Below are 16,860 nucleotides of genomic sequence, written 5' to 3'. Positions count from 1 at the left end.
AACTAAGATTCATATTTGTGAGTCCTCAAACTCTGAAGCAGGCTGCAAACAGGTGGGTAAACAAGTCGATGGGACCCTGCTGGCATTGCAAACTTTCCCTCGGCGTCCTCAGCTTATCCAGCGTCAACGGGTGGAGGCGATTCCGTGTCTTTTTCTGGAGAAAGGCTCGGACCTGAGAAAAACCAAGCTCTTGAAAATTTGAATCAATGGGATTATTTACGCGTGTATAACTGGAATCCGCCCGGCGATGCCGATTTTGCTGCAGAAAAGATACTCTTGCTCCCCACCCCCTCCTTTCTTTTTGACAGTCAGTTAATAAAGACTCAACAATAAGCAGCTGCCAGTGATGTCATTTGGGACTTTGTCCACGGAGCTTGTATTTACAAGCTCGGAGCAACCGCGGAGCCGCAGCAGCCCCGGGAGCAAGTCTCCGCAAACTTACTCCGAATTCGCTGCAGGACTCCACGGCCACTTCGGAGGTTCGGGAAAACTGAGCTTGCTCTCTTAGTGCGGCCTTTTAATGCTTCAAAAATAAACAGAGGATAAACTCGGGAGGAAATTTTTAGCTGGAGAGAGCCGTGGCTGTGTCTGTCTCCGGACCGTGATATATAGTGACTGAAGAGCTAACTACAAGTAAGGCTGTGGGTTGTTTTTTTTTTTTTTTTTAACTCTTGTAACAGTTTTTCTTATTTATACAGCTTGCTTTCCTTTTAAAGTGCGATGATGGTGTTTAGGTGTTTCTACAGGCTCTCTGGGCTGCCACAACAAGTAGGCGTCTGTTCCTAGTAATTATAGTGCGCTGAAGTTGCCGGGGGGTAGGTGCAGAGGACTCCTGGTCTGAGAACAGGCACCGGGGTGTAGATAACAGGGAGTGAATTCCTAGTCCTCTGTGGACTCTGCTGGGAGGTTGTATTTTTTTTTTTTTCTTCTTCAAATAAAAAGCAACCAACCATACGAAAAAACTATTAGGTTGACCTAGGAATTTTAATAGAAAACGACAGACTAATTTTTAATTAACTGGGGTGCTAGAAGGGGGAAACCCACTCTTTGTTTTTGGGCTCTGATCCTTTATGTGGCTTGTAGATTTCTAATATGTGCATGTTGTTTACAGTGTCTTGTACCCTTCTGCCTACACCCTCTCCCCTGACACACACACACATACACACCCAGGGCTCATTCATTCTTGCGGAATTTGAAAGTATAGAAAAATGTTTTGAAACTGAAACTGTCCCTATCTGGATATTTTCCCATTGAGTATCTGGAGAAATGCTCACTGTCCTGACTTGTCTTCTGAGTTAGGAACCTGAATTAAGGTACTACTGGAAAAGTCAAATTTTGACACTCAGCTAGGTTTGGATTCGAGACCCACATCCTTTCTGACTTCCCTTTTGACTCTTTAAAACTATCCAGATATCCCTGGGGGAATAGGAAGGGGGGGCTCCTCGTGCCTCCAGCCTGGACGCGGGCTCCCTCTTTATCACGGGCGCACGGGGCCACCTGGAAGTCCTATGTTAGAGACGCCTGCCCTCGGCTGTCTGCTGAGCGCTGTGGGCTGCTGGGTTTGCTTCTCAGCGCCTTGCACTCGGTAGCCCCTCGTGGCTGATTCCTGCCGTCTAGAACTGACAGCCTGGCTGCACGGATTGGCAAGAAGCAGCTCTTAGCCTGTTAGCTCCAGCCCGCGAACTCTGTGACTCACTCCCAGAGCCCGGCCTATTCCTCACTTTGGCTGCTCTGTCACTCACCCGCGAGAACGGGGACAGCATTCCCGGCCTTCTGCTTTTTCTCTGTTTTCAGAGAATTGTGAGAAGACAGGGCCAGAAAGGTCCTAAAATATTCCACTGTCTTCCATGGATTTCTAGGTGGGCAGCCCTCTGCATGTTTGTCAGCCCTCACTTTTTCCATCAGGCCACACCCTGCTCTGATGTGTTTCATGTATTGAAAGGCAGTGCTTTTTGTGACTTTCCTCTTAAAATAAGGGATCTGCTACTAAGACCGCTTTCACGCTATTAGAGCTCATCCTTTTACAGAAGGAAACCTGAGGTGCCAGGAAGGGGGATGGTTGGTCTGGAGTCACCTGGCAAGATGGTGGCAGAGCTACAGCTGGAGACTCCGTCTCTGGTGCTCATTCCAGCATGCCTTCCACACTTCCGTTCCTAAAGACGACAGAAGAAATAGGACCCACGTGTGCTTGTAGGTCTTGCTGTAGGAACAGGGCTGGTATATGGGTAAAGTGGGCTGGCCCTGCTCCTGTTTTGTCTTTGGCTCTGGCTGTGCGTCTAAATGTCTCTGTTCCTCATTCTTTTTGCTAGAGAGCCAAAGAGAACACTGTGATTATTTTGCAGTTAATGGCCAAAAGGCAAAGTGGGGGTGATTGTGGCAGTTGAAATAATATAAAAGTCATTTTGCCTCATGTACAGGTCATGAGATGTCAGGTGGCTCCCAGCGCTGACATTCTGTGCTTCTGCTTTACTTTCAAGTCTCAGACTTTTTATTATTATTTATTGACCACACCTTGCTTTTTTCCCTCCTCTCTGGAGCCCCTCTTGCTAGTAGAACCTTTTCTTCCCTTTCTCACTGATTCCTCATCCCCCTTCCTTCTCTCACTGCAGCCTGGATCTCAGCTTCTAACATTTAGTTCGATTCCGTCCACACCCTACATTCCTTTTCTCTCTGGAACCTTCCTTGCCCCTGACGCCCCTGTCAGATCCCTCCATGAACTCTTGGAGTTGTAGCGATGATTCCCTTCTTTGGACCTTCATGGTATCTTGTGTTAACTCTTGATGTGGGATCTGGAACTCTTTGCCACATAAATCCCTCTTTCCGCTGAAAACAAGGACTATGTTTTAACACTTCTTATATCTGCAGCCTCTAATACAGTCATTGTTCAATGTGTAATACTAAATGAATGAATAAGTGAATGGCTGATCTTAAATATCCCCTTTCCTTCATCAAACATCCAGCCCTCTGCTCTTGGTTGACAAAATTTTCACTTAACTGTGCTCAATGACTTTGCAGTCTTCTTGCCTGGGGTTGAAAGCCTTCAAGGCCAGACTCCTGAGCTTGCAAACAGGGCTATTCCTGATGTGGTATCAGCTAGCCTACTCCAGCTCATTCTTCTCCACTCCTCTGCACGTACTTGACTATCTGTTCTGGGGCTTCCTGGCCTGACAGCTCATCTGAACCTTCCACTGGAGGTCCAAGGGCAGCAGGACATAGTGATGGAGGGCTTGGTATCTGGAACTGGATGGGCCAGGCTCAAATGCTGCTTCTACCACATTCTGCCTTTACAATTGTGCTTAATTCACTTAACTTTTCTGTTTGAAGTTCACATCTTTAAGATGTGGCTAATGAGAGTGACTACCTCATGAAGACTTGGGGTGGATTACATAAATTAATATAGCTAAAACACTTAGCACAATGCCAGGCATATATTAAGTACTAATGAGTATTAGCTGTTGTCATTATTATTTACCTTGCAGATAGATGCCCGTGTCCTACTCCAGACTTAATGAATCAGCGTCTTCAAGATGGGATTCGGATCCAGGCATTGTTAAATGTTCCTCGGGTGATTAGCATGGAAATGACTGGCTTAGCTACCCACGCTGCTTTCTATTACCTGAACAAGCTGGGCTGCTATGTTCTTTCGCACCCCTCCACCTTTATTTTCTTGCCTGTGGTACCTCTCCATCCACCCAATTTATTCTCCCGGGCCTTGCCAAATTTGTAATCTAATGCATAGCTCAGCATCTGGCACTGAGTGACTTCCCAATAAATGATGAAAAAAAGTGTATGAATGCATGTTTCACGGGAACTGTAGGAGAAGATTCAAACTGTTCTCTTCCCCCTAATCACTATTGAGTGATTATAGGATACCAAGCACATTTCCAAGCTCTTTGCCCATGCTGGCTCATTATGATCACAATGCACACTTTCCAGGCAAGGGTACTGAGGTTCAGAAAGATGAGGTAATGTGGAAAGGTACCTGGGCGGTAAGAAACAAGAACAGGATTTGAACCCTGAGCCTGTGGTCATAGCCTTTCATTGTACTGCCCTCTGGTTATGAAGGCATTTTTTTTTTTTTTTTTCTCATGAGCTATGCCAATGGTGGAACTTTAATTTTTCTTGTCTCCTCTTGGGCTGATTGGTCTGGCAAAACCACAAATCCCATGGATACTTGTAGGTGTCCAACTAGTTTTTCAGAAATGTCTAACACACATGCCCAGTCCTTCAGTGTTTGTTTTTCTTTTAGTCTTAGTTAGGAATCCTCTTGTAGGCTAGCCCAAGTTTATGGCTAAACATCAAGATTATTTGCATTCTTGGTATGGGTGTTGGTAGACTGAGTCCAGCTTGGTCAAGAGTGTAATCTAGGCAATTCAAGTTTAAAAAAAAAAAAATGGAAATGATGGTTGGCCATTTGGCTGGTTTACCAAAACCTAAAAAGTTTACCAATGGAAGTGGTAGTATTTTGTGATAATGGATTTAAATAGCCAGAATGGTAGAGGCTGGACACTGCCAAGCCCTAGTTTTTCTCTGGCTCTCTAATTCTACGAAGTTTAATGCCTTTGGAAATTTGGATTCCCACTTGTGTTTTCTTATAGATGAAATAATAAATCTCACAGATGCATAGAACATTACCCACAACATTTACTATGTCCCAATACATACTTGTCTAATGAAGTGTGTCGTGTCGGTTTGGAAGCCTCAATTACACAAGGTACTTCCCAGTGGTTACATAAATTAATCTTGGTATTTTCAGGGCAAGGAATCAGCTCTCTCCTTCTTAGAAACTTTCTAGATTAGTGATTCCTTAGAGTAGAATTTGGATAGACTATAGGAAGCCAGTGGACTGAGTTCAAGAGGAAAGTCCCAAACCCAACATTGTGGAATATAAGCTCAGTCAGTAATACGGCAGATAAATATCATGGTGTTGAAAGAAGAGCTGTTAGTTCCGAAATGTGGGAACACAGTGTTACTGTCGAGATGCATGTCTGACAAACTGTTCTATGAAGGGTGTTTACTCCACTGGGCAAACTGAATCCGATCCAGGCCAGCCCAAAGTATGTCCCAAATGGTCCCATTTTCAGTGGTGATGTGTTACTATGAAGTTTTTAAAGATGAAAGTAGTACATGCTTAAAGCTTAGAAAACCTAATAGTGCAAAAATGTTTATGTAAATATATAACTACATATATCACATATAAATATGTCCATGTACAGTGCTATGTCTATGTATAAACATTGTATAGGGGTATGAAAATCTATCTATCTCACAGTCTCTGAGCCACCCTCCCCTCTGTATTCCCACCCCTCAGAGAATTTTTCTACTCTTTTAGCTGCTTTTAATGTAATACTTCTAAATAATGTTTTATATCTATTTAGAACAGAAAATTGATTTATTTCCTCTTATGATAGGCAATATATGTTTCTTATATCTCCCACACCTTCTCTGTTCTCCAATCAAAATTGTTGATTACATGTACGTTTAGTGCTCATTTTTATGGTCATTGTTGAATCAAATATTTTATTATCATATTTGATTTCTGTTAAAAATATTTTTCCTACAGTTATTAATGGCCTCATTAAAAAAATTTACTTAATTTTCTAGGAATCTTTAGTTAAATTTTCCCAGTTGTTCCATCAACCCTTTGACACATGTGTCAAGGGAAACCTACTTTTAAAATGCTCTTCATATATCCATAATTAAGTTCTCAAGTCATCATACTGCCTTTTTGTCAGTTGTCAAGCTAGGGAACTTAATTATCAGTTGTGCCATATCAGAAGCAATGTAAAGGGTCTGCCTTCAACATTTTAAAAAATTCTGATTATAGTCAATGACTCATATGTAGGTAAGTAGAAATGATCTGGTTTATTATAGCTGAGTAACATTCATAATTTGGTCTTATGGTTCCATGAATATTCAGTACATTTTAATGTGGTAAATACGCTTTGTTTCTGTGTACCTTTGACATCTGGAATAGCTTCATCAGAAGAGAGCAAATGATACTTCAAGTAAGTTATTTTATGAATAGAGAATGAATGGCCCACTCAAAATGACATTTATATCTTTCCTTTCTCATTTTCTTTTCACTCATTCTTTCAGCCCAGATTTGTATGATCGGTAATGTGAGATACTTAGTTAAAATACTTTAAATTGTTTAAAGTAAAATACTTTAAATTGTTTAAAGAAGGCTGTGTTTGTGGAGATTGCCAGTAGAGGGCCTTATTAAACTGAGTAACATTTCACATACAGACCAGTTGAACAGTTACCTTGTTGAAGAAGCCAATTTTTGTTAGGACACCTGAGGAAGAGGAGTAAAACTACTAAAGTAGTTTTTTCAAGTGCATTGTACTTCTTTCTCTCTGGAAAAATGAAAAGTCTTAACTTTGCATTTTCATTCTTTTCTTAGGGGGAAATTGGAGAATTGAGATTGATTATTAATAGCCCAACAATCAAACCAGGACTGTGGATGCCAGGCATACAATCTAAACATGAAATTTCTTTAAGAGTTGAGCACTGGTCTCTGAGCCTTCTGGGATCCAGTACTGGATGTTGAATATGAGAAAAGCAAATCCTAGGAATGATTTATACTTGCTTCCCACATTTGAGTGAGCCCCACTCTCAACAAAAATGGGTTTTGTGTTTCCTGCACCTGGACCAAAATCTTCTTACTCTGTAATAGGCCCTGGATTCAGACACAGGGAGGGAGAATCAAGAGAATCTGTGAGAGCAGGAGAGCACCTGGTACATTTCCTATCATGCTTATTTTCCACTGAGGGAAACAGAAGAGCCCTAAGGAAACTAGCTGAGGGTTCTAAAGTCATTCAGCGGCTTAGGGCAGAGTTCCTCTCTATATACTTACTGGCTGTTTTCAGCTCCTCCTATACAATGAAATCTCTCCTTCTTGGGGAGGCTTCCTCCTCCCCACCATCCATATTGGGACAGCTCCTACTCTACCTACACGACCCCTCTTCAGGAAGTCTTTCCCTATTTGTTATCCACTCTGATAGCCTCAGGTACTTGTTACCCATAGCCCCTGTCACTAGTGTAATTAAATGTATGGTCAACAGATTTGATTAAGAACATCTTCCCATCTAAGCTACAGGTTCCACGAAGGCAAAGCCTTGTCTCTCCTCTTTAATACCCAGAACAGTGGCTGGCAAATGGTAGGTGCCTGGCAAATATTTGGTGAGTGGATGTATATAAACAAGTTTTCTGATTTTGATTTAGTGCTTTGGCCTCTCCATTTTCATACTTATGAACACATTCCTTTTTATAACTCAACTGATGACATTCAAATCTCATGGCATTCGGGGGTGCCTGGGTGGCTCAGTCAGTTAAGTGTCTGCCTTCCACTCGGGTCATGATCCCAAGGTCCTGGGATCCAGCCCTGCTTTGGGCTCCCTGCTGGGCAGGAAGCCTGCTTCTCCCTCTCCCACTACCCTGCTTGTATTCCCTCTCTCGCTGTCTCTCTCTCTCTCTCTGTGTCAAATAAATACATAAAATCTTAAAAAAAAAAAAAGAATTCAAATTTCATGGCACTCAAATGCTTATGGATTCAAGGTACAACCACATGGCATTATTTTATTTGTTTACCTAACTTTCAATGAGTGAGTGAGTGCCTGTCTCTTTCTAGTCATGTAAACATCAATATTCGTGGCATTTGTAAGATGGGCGCTCTAAAGGTGTGAGAATAAAGGAAGAAGAGAAGGGGCAAGGATTTCTCTTCTCTCATTGATGAGGACATTGATTAGAAAGAAGAGAGTGTCCTGGACTGCATATTGTGCCCCTTAGGTTTCCCAGATGGGGCTGCAGATTTTCTGGATAACTCTTTCCTGAAAGTCTGTATCACATACTAGGAAGATCAGGACCTTTGGAGTCAGTTAACGGAGTAACAGAAACCAGTAGACTCAGCTCATGCCTATGTGGCACTTACCCTTGGATATACCTGGGTTCCAGTTTCTATTTTGAACTCTACTGACATGGGTGGGGTGACTTATTAAACTTCGATGAGCACAGTTTCCTTGCCCATAAAACATAGCAATAGCAATAATGTATTCACCTAATATTTATGAAGTACTTATAACGTGTCTGGTCCTGTTGTACTTTCTATCAATGCTGTCTCATTTACTCCTCAAGATAGCCCTCTGAGATAGATACTACCATAAATCCCATTTTCTAGATGAGAGGTCAGTTTGTTCCAGATCGCCCAGGAAGGCTTTGACTGGATATTTTGATTCTCTGGCCTCTTTGTAGGATCACTTGAGATGATGAGATGAAGAATGGGGGTGTCAGCACAAAGTAGACTCACGGTGCGTGGTGGCCAGTATCACCGTTACTGGCTCCTCACCACTGAAGTCATCACGGGCTCTTGTGAGTAAGTGTTTGCTAGAGGGATATGGGAGGGCTGATAACACTGTGCATCTGGGTCATAGGGACTTGTTGTTTAATCCCAACCCCAAATGTCAAGAGCCCTGTGTCCTCAGCAATTTGACACATACAGCCCCAAACAACTACCAAGGGGACTGCCCACCCCAACCCCCTCCTGGCCATGAATGCATTTATTACGTTCTCACCATATGGACATATTTTTCATGGCTCAGCACATTGCATCTGTTTATGTGATGCCCCAGCTTTACCACCTCTAGATTTTGTTTAGCAAAACTGCCAAATCCTGTGGTCTTTTGTGTGTGTGGAAGTGCTTATCTGAAGCAGAGTGGAACCAGGTTATGGAGTGGGATGGATTTAAGGAGTGTCCAGCTCATTTTGATGAGGTCTTTAGTTGATGCCCTTTTTTTGCATCCCTAGGGACCAACTTCCCTAGCTCTTCCTGCCCCCACCTCTTTTCCATCTCTCTCTCTCTTACTCAACATTATTTCTCCATCCTTATTTCTCTCAATCTTCCGTCTCTCTCTCCATCTCTCCTATTTTGTCCTACCTTTTGCTGTTCTCCTTCTTTATCTTCATTTCTCTCTCCTTCCCCTCATGTTCCCCAGAAAGGAGAGTAGAGGGGAAGTGAAGATGGTTGGTGTTTCTCAATGCCTGGGAAGATACAGAAGGGAGTCATTTCAGTTTTCCCATTTCTCCGTAACTGCAAAACCCCTAGGGCTGTTTATAATGCTGATCCTGTTAAACAAAGAGCACATCAGAACTACAAGCCCAAATAAAGAGAGAAACCAGAGGGAGCAGCATGGTGGGATGGAGTGTAATTTGGAAGGAGAATTGAACAACCCTGCGTGTAAACCACAAGAGCCAGCTGTAGGATGAAGTGACCCCATCTGCAAAGTGAAGGCAGAGATGAGATCGTCTCAAGGCCATTTCTGGCCCTGTGATCCCGTTATTCCTTAACACACAATGACTGCAGTCTGACTCACCAGACAGACAATTACCCAAGCACTGAGGAGCAGAGCCCCTCCCCCAGGACAGCGGGCCCAGGTCCGCGCTGCGGGCATGGGGGCTCTTGCTGTGTTTGTGATCCCCAGAAGTCCCATTCTCCCAAAGTGCCGAAGTGATTCGTCACTGCACAATGCTGTGTGTCCTCACAACAGATGTTACAGGATCACCCTTGAAAGGGTGTTTCCCCAAAGCATTTAATTATAACCTCCACAGAAGATTAACAGATGTTATAATTGTCTTTACTCTTTGATTAAATAGTTTCTGCATGAGTGGCTTTCTTAGATTTTCCTTCTCTGTTTTGTGTGATCCTTATAAAGAGCAGACATGTGTCTTCAATTTTCTAGAGAATTCTTCAGCAGGCTTCGTAAGAGTCTTCCCAGATTCATGATTTCATTCTTTCCTACTTCTATCTATCTATCTATCTATCTCTGGAAAACCTGGGTCGGGATGGGCTGTGCTTGTATAGACTGAACCATTGTTTACAGAGGATGGCTGGATGACGGGAATATGAACATGGTCAAGAGACTGGCCTCCCTCTTTGTCATGTGTCCATGGAGGTGAGTGATGCCCTTGAATATTCTCTAGGAAAAACTGCAAAGTGGGAAAGGAAAATTCAGCAAACCTTATGCGCGCCAGGTGCCAAGTGTGTGAATGAGTGTGCGAGCAGAGAGAAAAACAGCATTCATGATGTGAATGTCTGTAGATTTCTCTGGCAATATTTGGTCTGGGAAGATAAGCTATCAGCCTTATCAACATCAAAAGCATTATTTTCATGCCATAGCATAGAACCCGGAATTCTTTCTTTCCATTAGAGATGTGGTTTGTGTGCTATTACTTATTTATCTTACCTTCTGTTTAGCCCATAAGGAAGGATGATGCCACTAACCTCATGTGAGTAAGAATGGTTCTTTCTCATCGTCTCGTTGTCCAAATTACTATTTCTTCCTTGAGAAAAGAAAATTATATGAAAAGGGTGCAGACATTAGGTCAATTTATGGGTGATGAAAACAAAAGGAACACACGTAAGGAATACGGAATCAGTGCTGTGGAGGGGTCAGCTTATTAAGAGTCTCCACCTCTCCATATGGAAACATCTGAAAAGGGCTCATAAATCAGGGCAAAGGTCAGTCCTTAGATCAACTGGAAGGAAAAGAGCAAAATAGAATTTAGCTTCCCCAGATGAATTAGTATTAAGACTTTAACAAAAAAAAGTGTTTGGGGGGGAATACTTGGTTGTTTAATCAAATAGGTCCCATGTAAATTTGATCTCTTTTATCTGTAATTACTAAAGAAGAGGAGGGAAGAAAAGTATTTTCTAGGCATGCAATAGACACTGATTATATGTGCTGCTAGAAAATCAAAAGGAAAAGTACCTATCTTAATGGGGTTCACAACATATTGGAGGAAAGGAGGTTATCTCACATGGGACATCTTTAAAGAACACTACAAACCAATCAATAGGATTAAATTCTGAAGGAATGATTAGAACGTTGCCAAATTCAGAGGTTTTATAAGTACATGACAAGGATCTTGAACATTCTAAAACCTGTATCCATATGAAATGGCTAAAGAAATTTTATTTATTCAGGTCATTTGGAGGAAGAAGAGGATCTTTGAACTTTTTAAAAAGTATAATATAGATATAGGTAAATGCATCTAAGTATACAGCTTGACCAATTGTTGCAAACTCAATAGACCTGCATTACCAGCTCTCAGGCCAAGAAACAGTAGCATCTCAGAAGGTTTCCTCAAGTTCCCTTTCCGTTACACCTCTAAGGTAATCTGCATGCTGACTTCTGGTAGCATAGATGAATTTTGGCTGTTTTTGAACTTGATATGAATGGAATAACACATTATGTATAATATTCCTTCATTCAGATTATATGTGTGATTCGTCCATATTACATATCACAGTTCAGGCTCAATGCTGTATAGTATTACATTGTGTGACTGTATCTATATCATAATCTGTCCTTTCTGCTGTGGGCGGGCATTTGGATCGTTTCCAGTTTGGGACCATTACAAATGGTGCTGCTATGAATATTCTAGGGCATGTCCCTTAGTGAACACACACACACTATTTTCATTACTACTTAAGCACAGAAGTTAAAGAGAAACAATTGTAACCTAATATTGGGTAGCACTTCTGATCATTTGAAAGTTCACAGGAAGGATCTGGCACCTTTCGAAATAGTTCCTTGTCTCTGGAAGTGCTCAGATTATAATGGGATGGTCTTCATTGAGGAAGACCGTAAGCTTGAGGATTCCAAGGCCTCGTCTATCTATAGGTCTTGTAAATCTAAACTAATAAATTCTATGGAAACTGAAAGAGGAAAGGGGTCAGTTGTTGCTGTGCACCAGATGGACAGACTGTGGGAGACAAGACACAAGTAAACGGGAGTGATTACACAGACAAAGTTGATGCTGTGGGGGAGGGTACAGGCCACTCCAGGAAGGGAGGCAGCTACGTGGGTCAGAGCAGGAAAGGGTGGAACTAAGTGGGGTCATAAAACGAGATAACATATTAGTAGATGGAACAAAGTAGAGAAGTTTGCATGCCACTACAGGTGTGTTATAAAGTTTCTTTTCTTTGGTAATCTTTACACCCAATGTGGGGCTTGAACTCACAACCCCGAGATCAAGAGTCCCATGCTCTTCTGACTGAGCCAGCCAAGTGTCCCCACTGCAGGTATATTTCATGTTAGTGTTAGTCCATGTTAGTGGACACAGTGCCCTCTACTAAATGCTTAGAATGCATTATGAGCACCAGAAAGCAAAGAAGAGACTTTGACCAGCCTCGTCAGAGATCACAGGATGCCTGTAAGATGCCCTGGGAAAAAGCTGTTCCACAGGGAGGCAGCCAGATAAAACTTACCGGGGTGACAAGAATGAGGCAACATTTCTGTGGGACCCGTTCGATGCTACATGGTGCTTGAACTTCTGTTCCTGTTCTTCCACACGTTTGATCCGTCAGATTTCTAACTTGAGTCTTTTGCACTTTAGTACTCTTACTTCTTGGGCTTCTTCATGGTTAATCTCTGTCCCAGGTACCCCAGTCACTAGCCTATGGGGCCTGCTGTTGACCAAGCACCCCCCGGAACTCTGTTCCCATCATTGCTGATTCCCCTATAGTATGGGGGCAAGGTGGTGACAAAGAATTATTTGAGGTCAAATTACAACCATGTCTTATTTTTTCCTACCTTATTTTAACACTGTCTCATTTCATGAGTCCTATGTAAAGACCTATTTTTATCACATCTTATTTAAGACTGACTTGTATACAAGTCAGTACTAGAAACTGAGTACTTGGAAACAGAGAGTACTTGGAAATTTGATCATGTCTCCTTTTTACTTCAACTGCTAGGAAGCTCAGAACCAAATTTACATATTTAATTACACGTGCTCTGTTGACTCATGTATCTTGCATGTTTGTAGTACTCCTCCTCTCATCTTTGTACTTTGTCGTAGACAGAACTCTAGGATGGATCCCAAGATGCTGGCCCCCTTTTATGCATGAACCTGGCATATAATTCCCTCCCTCTCAACTGTGGGCAGAGCCCGAGAATATGATGGATGTTGCCTTAGTGATTAGGTTACATTACATGGCAAAGGTGGAGGGATTTTTGCAAACATAATTAAGGTCCTAAAACGTTGCCTTTGAGTTAATAAAAAAAGGTGATTTTCTTGGGTGGGTCTGACCTAATCTGGCAAGTCCTTTAAAGAGAGCCTCAAGGTCAGAGAACTGAAGTCGCAGAGATTCTCTTGCTGATCTTGAAAAAGCAAGTCACCATGAGTTCTGCAGATGTAAGGCCTAAGATGTTCTGCCAACAGCCACATGAGCTCAGAAGAGGACTCCAAGTCTCTAGTGAGCACTCAGCCCTGCTGACACCTTGATTTCAGCCTTATGAGACCACAGCAGAGGTCCCAGATAAACTGTCCTTAGATTCCTGACCCTTGGAAGCTGTGCCGTAATAAATGTATATTATTTTAAGCCACTTAATTGTGGTAATTTGTTGTACAGCAATAGATAACTAATGCATACATTTCACTTCTATTTCAGTTTTATCCTTTATTTATTTTGTATGTGACCTTAATTCCTCTCTGATTTGATTATAATTGAGTGGATTAAGGAGTGAATTAAGTATGTCCTAGGACACCGCACATCCATTTCAGAGTAACTAGGGATGGTGCTATCTTTTTCTTTTTTTTTTAAGATTTTATTTATTTATTTGACAGAGAGAGAGATTACAAGTAGGCAGAGAGAGAGGGGGAAGCAGGCTCCCCGCTGAGCAGAGATCCCTATGTGGGGCTTGATCCCAGGACCCTGAGATCATGACCTGAGCCGAAGGCAGAGGCTTAACCCACGAGCCACCCAGGCACCCCGGGATGGTGCTATCTTGTCCATAGCATTAAGGTCCCTCTTCTATGATTTGGCTCATGCATCTACCTCCCCTTTGAATTCCCTCTATCCTCATCTATCTAAACTCTATCCTCCTATCTAAACTCCATCCAAAATTAGAAGCTCAGCTCGAGTATCACATTCTCTATAATTCTTGTCGTCTGATTTTTGGAGGATCCCTCCTCCCCCATTTTTAAATCCCTACAGCTGTGGCTTCAAGTCTCAGAGCTCACAGCATCCTAATCACTTCAGGGAGGTTTTAAGAATGCAGATTCCCAGCATTCCCTTCCTCTCTGCCCGCTCTAGGAATTTGGGTTGATTATTAAATTTTTGAAAAGCTTCCCAGGTGATATCAATGGGCAGCTAGGTTTGTCAAGGGTTGCCCTGTTCGAGTCTTAGTACTCTGTACATATCATGGTGCATAATTCACTGTCCGTGTTTAAGGCTTTCAAAGCTTTAAGCCAGATTTATACCTTACCTTCAGCCTGGACAGTGTGGTATGTCTTTATTTAATCTTAACACTGGTTTTATTATTTTTCTGTTTGTAGTTTCCCTTTGGCTTTACTTCCCCAATTATTTTATCATTTTGTTTTTGTGTTATATTTTTGTAGGTAATTGCAAATCCTCAGGGGGAAGGATGTTGGAAATAAATAAATGAATAAGCAGAAAACCAATGTGCTCTTCCCTAATACTTTAATATACAGGAATTGTGTTTCCCTGGCAACAGCAAAACTTCCTAGACCATGGACTCTGACTTAAATTTCCCTCATGCCTTCTTCATAGCTTGTACAATGTGAGCATATAGAAACAGTGTTCAGAAGACTCAAGGCTGATGGTTGTACTGTTAAGAAAAGGTTCTTGCCCTTGTACAAATGGTGTTTCTTCCTCTATTTTCCCACACCTCTTTGTCTCCTTCCTTACCCCTTTCTTACATCTTTTGAGGCATTAAAGAATTGCCTTTCCCCCTAGACTCCTGTATTGGAAGCTAGCACAATTCCTGGATAAGGATTTAGAATAAATGAGAGGGCTCTATGCCTCTCAGAGTGTTTCATCTGCCTGAAATGGCTTTCCGCTGAAGCGTTTTTGTGTTGTCGTTGTAGTTTCCCGGTTCTGTCAGCAGGTCCATTCTAGACACAGGGCTGGGGGTGGACCCCTCAATCATCTGGCGCTACTCTCTCCCCTTTAAAAGCCCCATTGGATGTGCTGCATTCAGGACACAATGGTGCCTTTATTCAAAGCACATTATGTATGATATCACTTGAAATCTTACAGATTAAAAAAAAAAATGCTGTTCAGGATGCCTGGTGGCTCAGTCAGTTAAGCATCTGCCCTCGCTCAGGTCATGGTCCCAGGGTCTTGGATTTGAGTCCTACATCAGACTCCCTGCTCAACGGGGAACCTGCTTCTCCCTCTGCCTGCATCTCTGACCCTTCCCACACCCCACCAAAAAAAAAATCTTCAAAAAAAATGCTGCAGTTCAAGCTGTATTTGGTAAGTGAAACACAACTGAGTGGGATAGCAGATTTATCATACCAAGTTGAAAGATGCTCTAGGGAAGTTCTAAAGAGGTGGGCATTGTGGAAAATCTGATAAATTGTGCTCATCTTAATATTCCTTTTAGGACTTCGTGACTGTTTTAGAATTATATAATCTCTTGGGCAATGATGAGTCCCCTGATGGTTTCTCTCCACTTATCCTTTCTGCAAATCTCTTTTTACATAGATTCTGCTCAGTGGGGTACTTTTTTACCATTGGTTTTCAGTGTATTTGACTGTATCGGGAGGTCTGAACTGAGCCAGACGGGTGTGGGAAGATGAGCTCTGCGCATGCGTGTGCATGTGAGAGCGCTAGAGCACACGTGCCCATGTAAGGGTGTGCCTATGTGCAGATGCGCGCACACATTTGAGCTTCCAGGTTCCTGTTTCTGCCTTTTCAGTTAGACAAGGAAGCAATGTTATTTTGTATATCCTCATATTTCCATCTTCCGTAGATGCTTTTTAAAACTCTTATTGAGTAAAATAGTTCCAGCGTATTTTAGCTGGCATTCATCTTTTCTAGTATAATCAAAAGCACTTTTGCTTAATGAAGAGTTTCTTATACTATTTTTCTCAATATCACTGGGTTATTTTTAAGCCATCATAGTTTGTTTTTTTAAAGATAAGTATGTGAATCATTAAATAGTGACCTCTTCCCCTTCCTCTGTCTTGCACGGATACAAAAAAATTTTCCCCTCTGACTAAAGAATGTTGTTTTGTTTTGTTTCTTAGGTCAGTAGATGTATACTTAGTGAGTGCTAATGGAAGTATTATAGGATGTCGATCCCTAGAGCTAGCATCTAGCGCACAGCGGCGCTTAGCGTGGTGACCACCGGAGCTAATTGGAAGGGGAGACTGCACTGGAGGCAGCCGTGCAACTTATCACACACAGCACCATGATGCCCAGCAGTTGAAAGGAAGATGTGTTCTTCTCAGAGACCATGCCAGCCTTGTGGGGTCCAGCGCCACCCTCACTTTCTGCCTTGGCCTCCAGTTCTCTGAATCTGTGCCGACCACAGGCAGAGAGAGGTAGAGACCTAAGCATACCGGTCAGTTTCCTTGATAAAGAAGTCCCAACCTGGGAACCATCTTGCCAATTAAACAATCCAACTCAGCTCTTTCTGCATCTCCTGCCGCATTGACTTCAAACAGGAACGGGCAGAGAGTTTTGCCAAGAGTAGCTTACGTAGTGAGTTTTATATTGTATAATGGATAATGAAGGATATTGGATGAAGAAAAAATTGATTTTAGCCTCCAATTCTCCACACTAGCTGTCTTCAATACTTGGTTGCATGTCTCCCTATTTCCTTTTGGGCGTGACCTTCCTGAGACCAAATCAAGACTTTGCATGAGTTCTCATTACCTAGACGTCGGAGGCAGCTCTGCCTTCCTACGAACCTGTAATCAGACTTTCAGAGCTATTGAGAATTACCCTTACAGCGAAGTTGTCATTCACAGAGCACTGAAAAATGGGGTCATAGGAGTTCTGGGCTGATGATACAAGATGACTTGAAAGTGAATTATTCTGTAGGA

At 42.3% G+C, this 16,860-nt stretch overlaps 1 protein-coding gene across 1 annotated transcript in view; it reads left to right on the top strand.

Annotated features, from left to right (window-relative positions):
• The first annotated feature begins 376 nt into the window (after positions 1-376).
• Positions 377-16,860, top strand: part of NCKAP5 (NCK associated protein 5) — an 894,518-nt gene continuing 878,034 nt past the window's right edge. Inside the window, exon 1 of the mRNA XM_080799084.1 lies at positions 377-633. The gene's annotated coding sequence lies outside the window, so the exon portion shown is untranslated. The remainder of the gene's footprint in view (positions 634-16,860) is intronic.

This window comes from Martes martes (genome assembly GCF_963455335.1).
Source record: "Martes martes genome assembly, chromosome: 3".
NCBI lineage: Eukaryota > Metazoa > Chordata > Mammalia > Carnivora > Mustelidae > Martes > Martes martes.
This window is presented reverse-complemented; position numbering and strand designations above follow the sequence as displayed.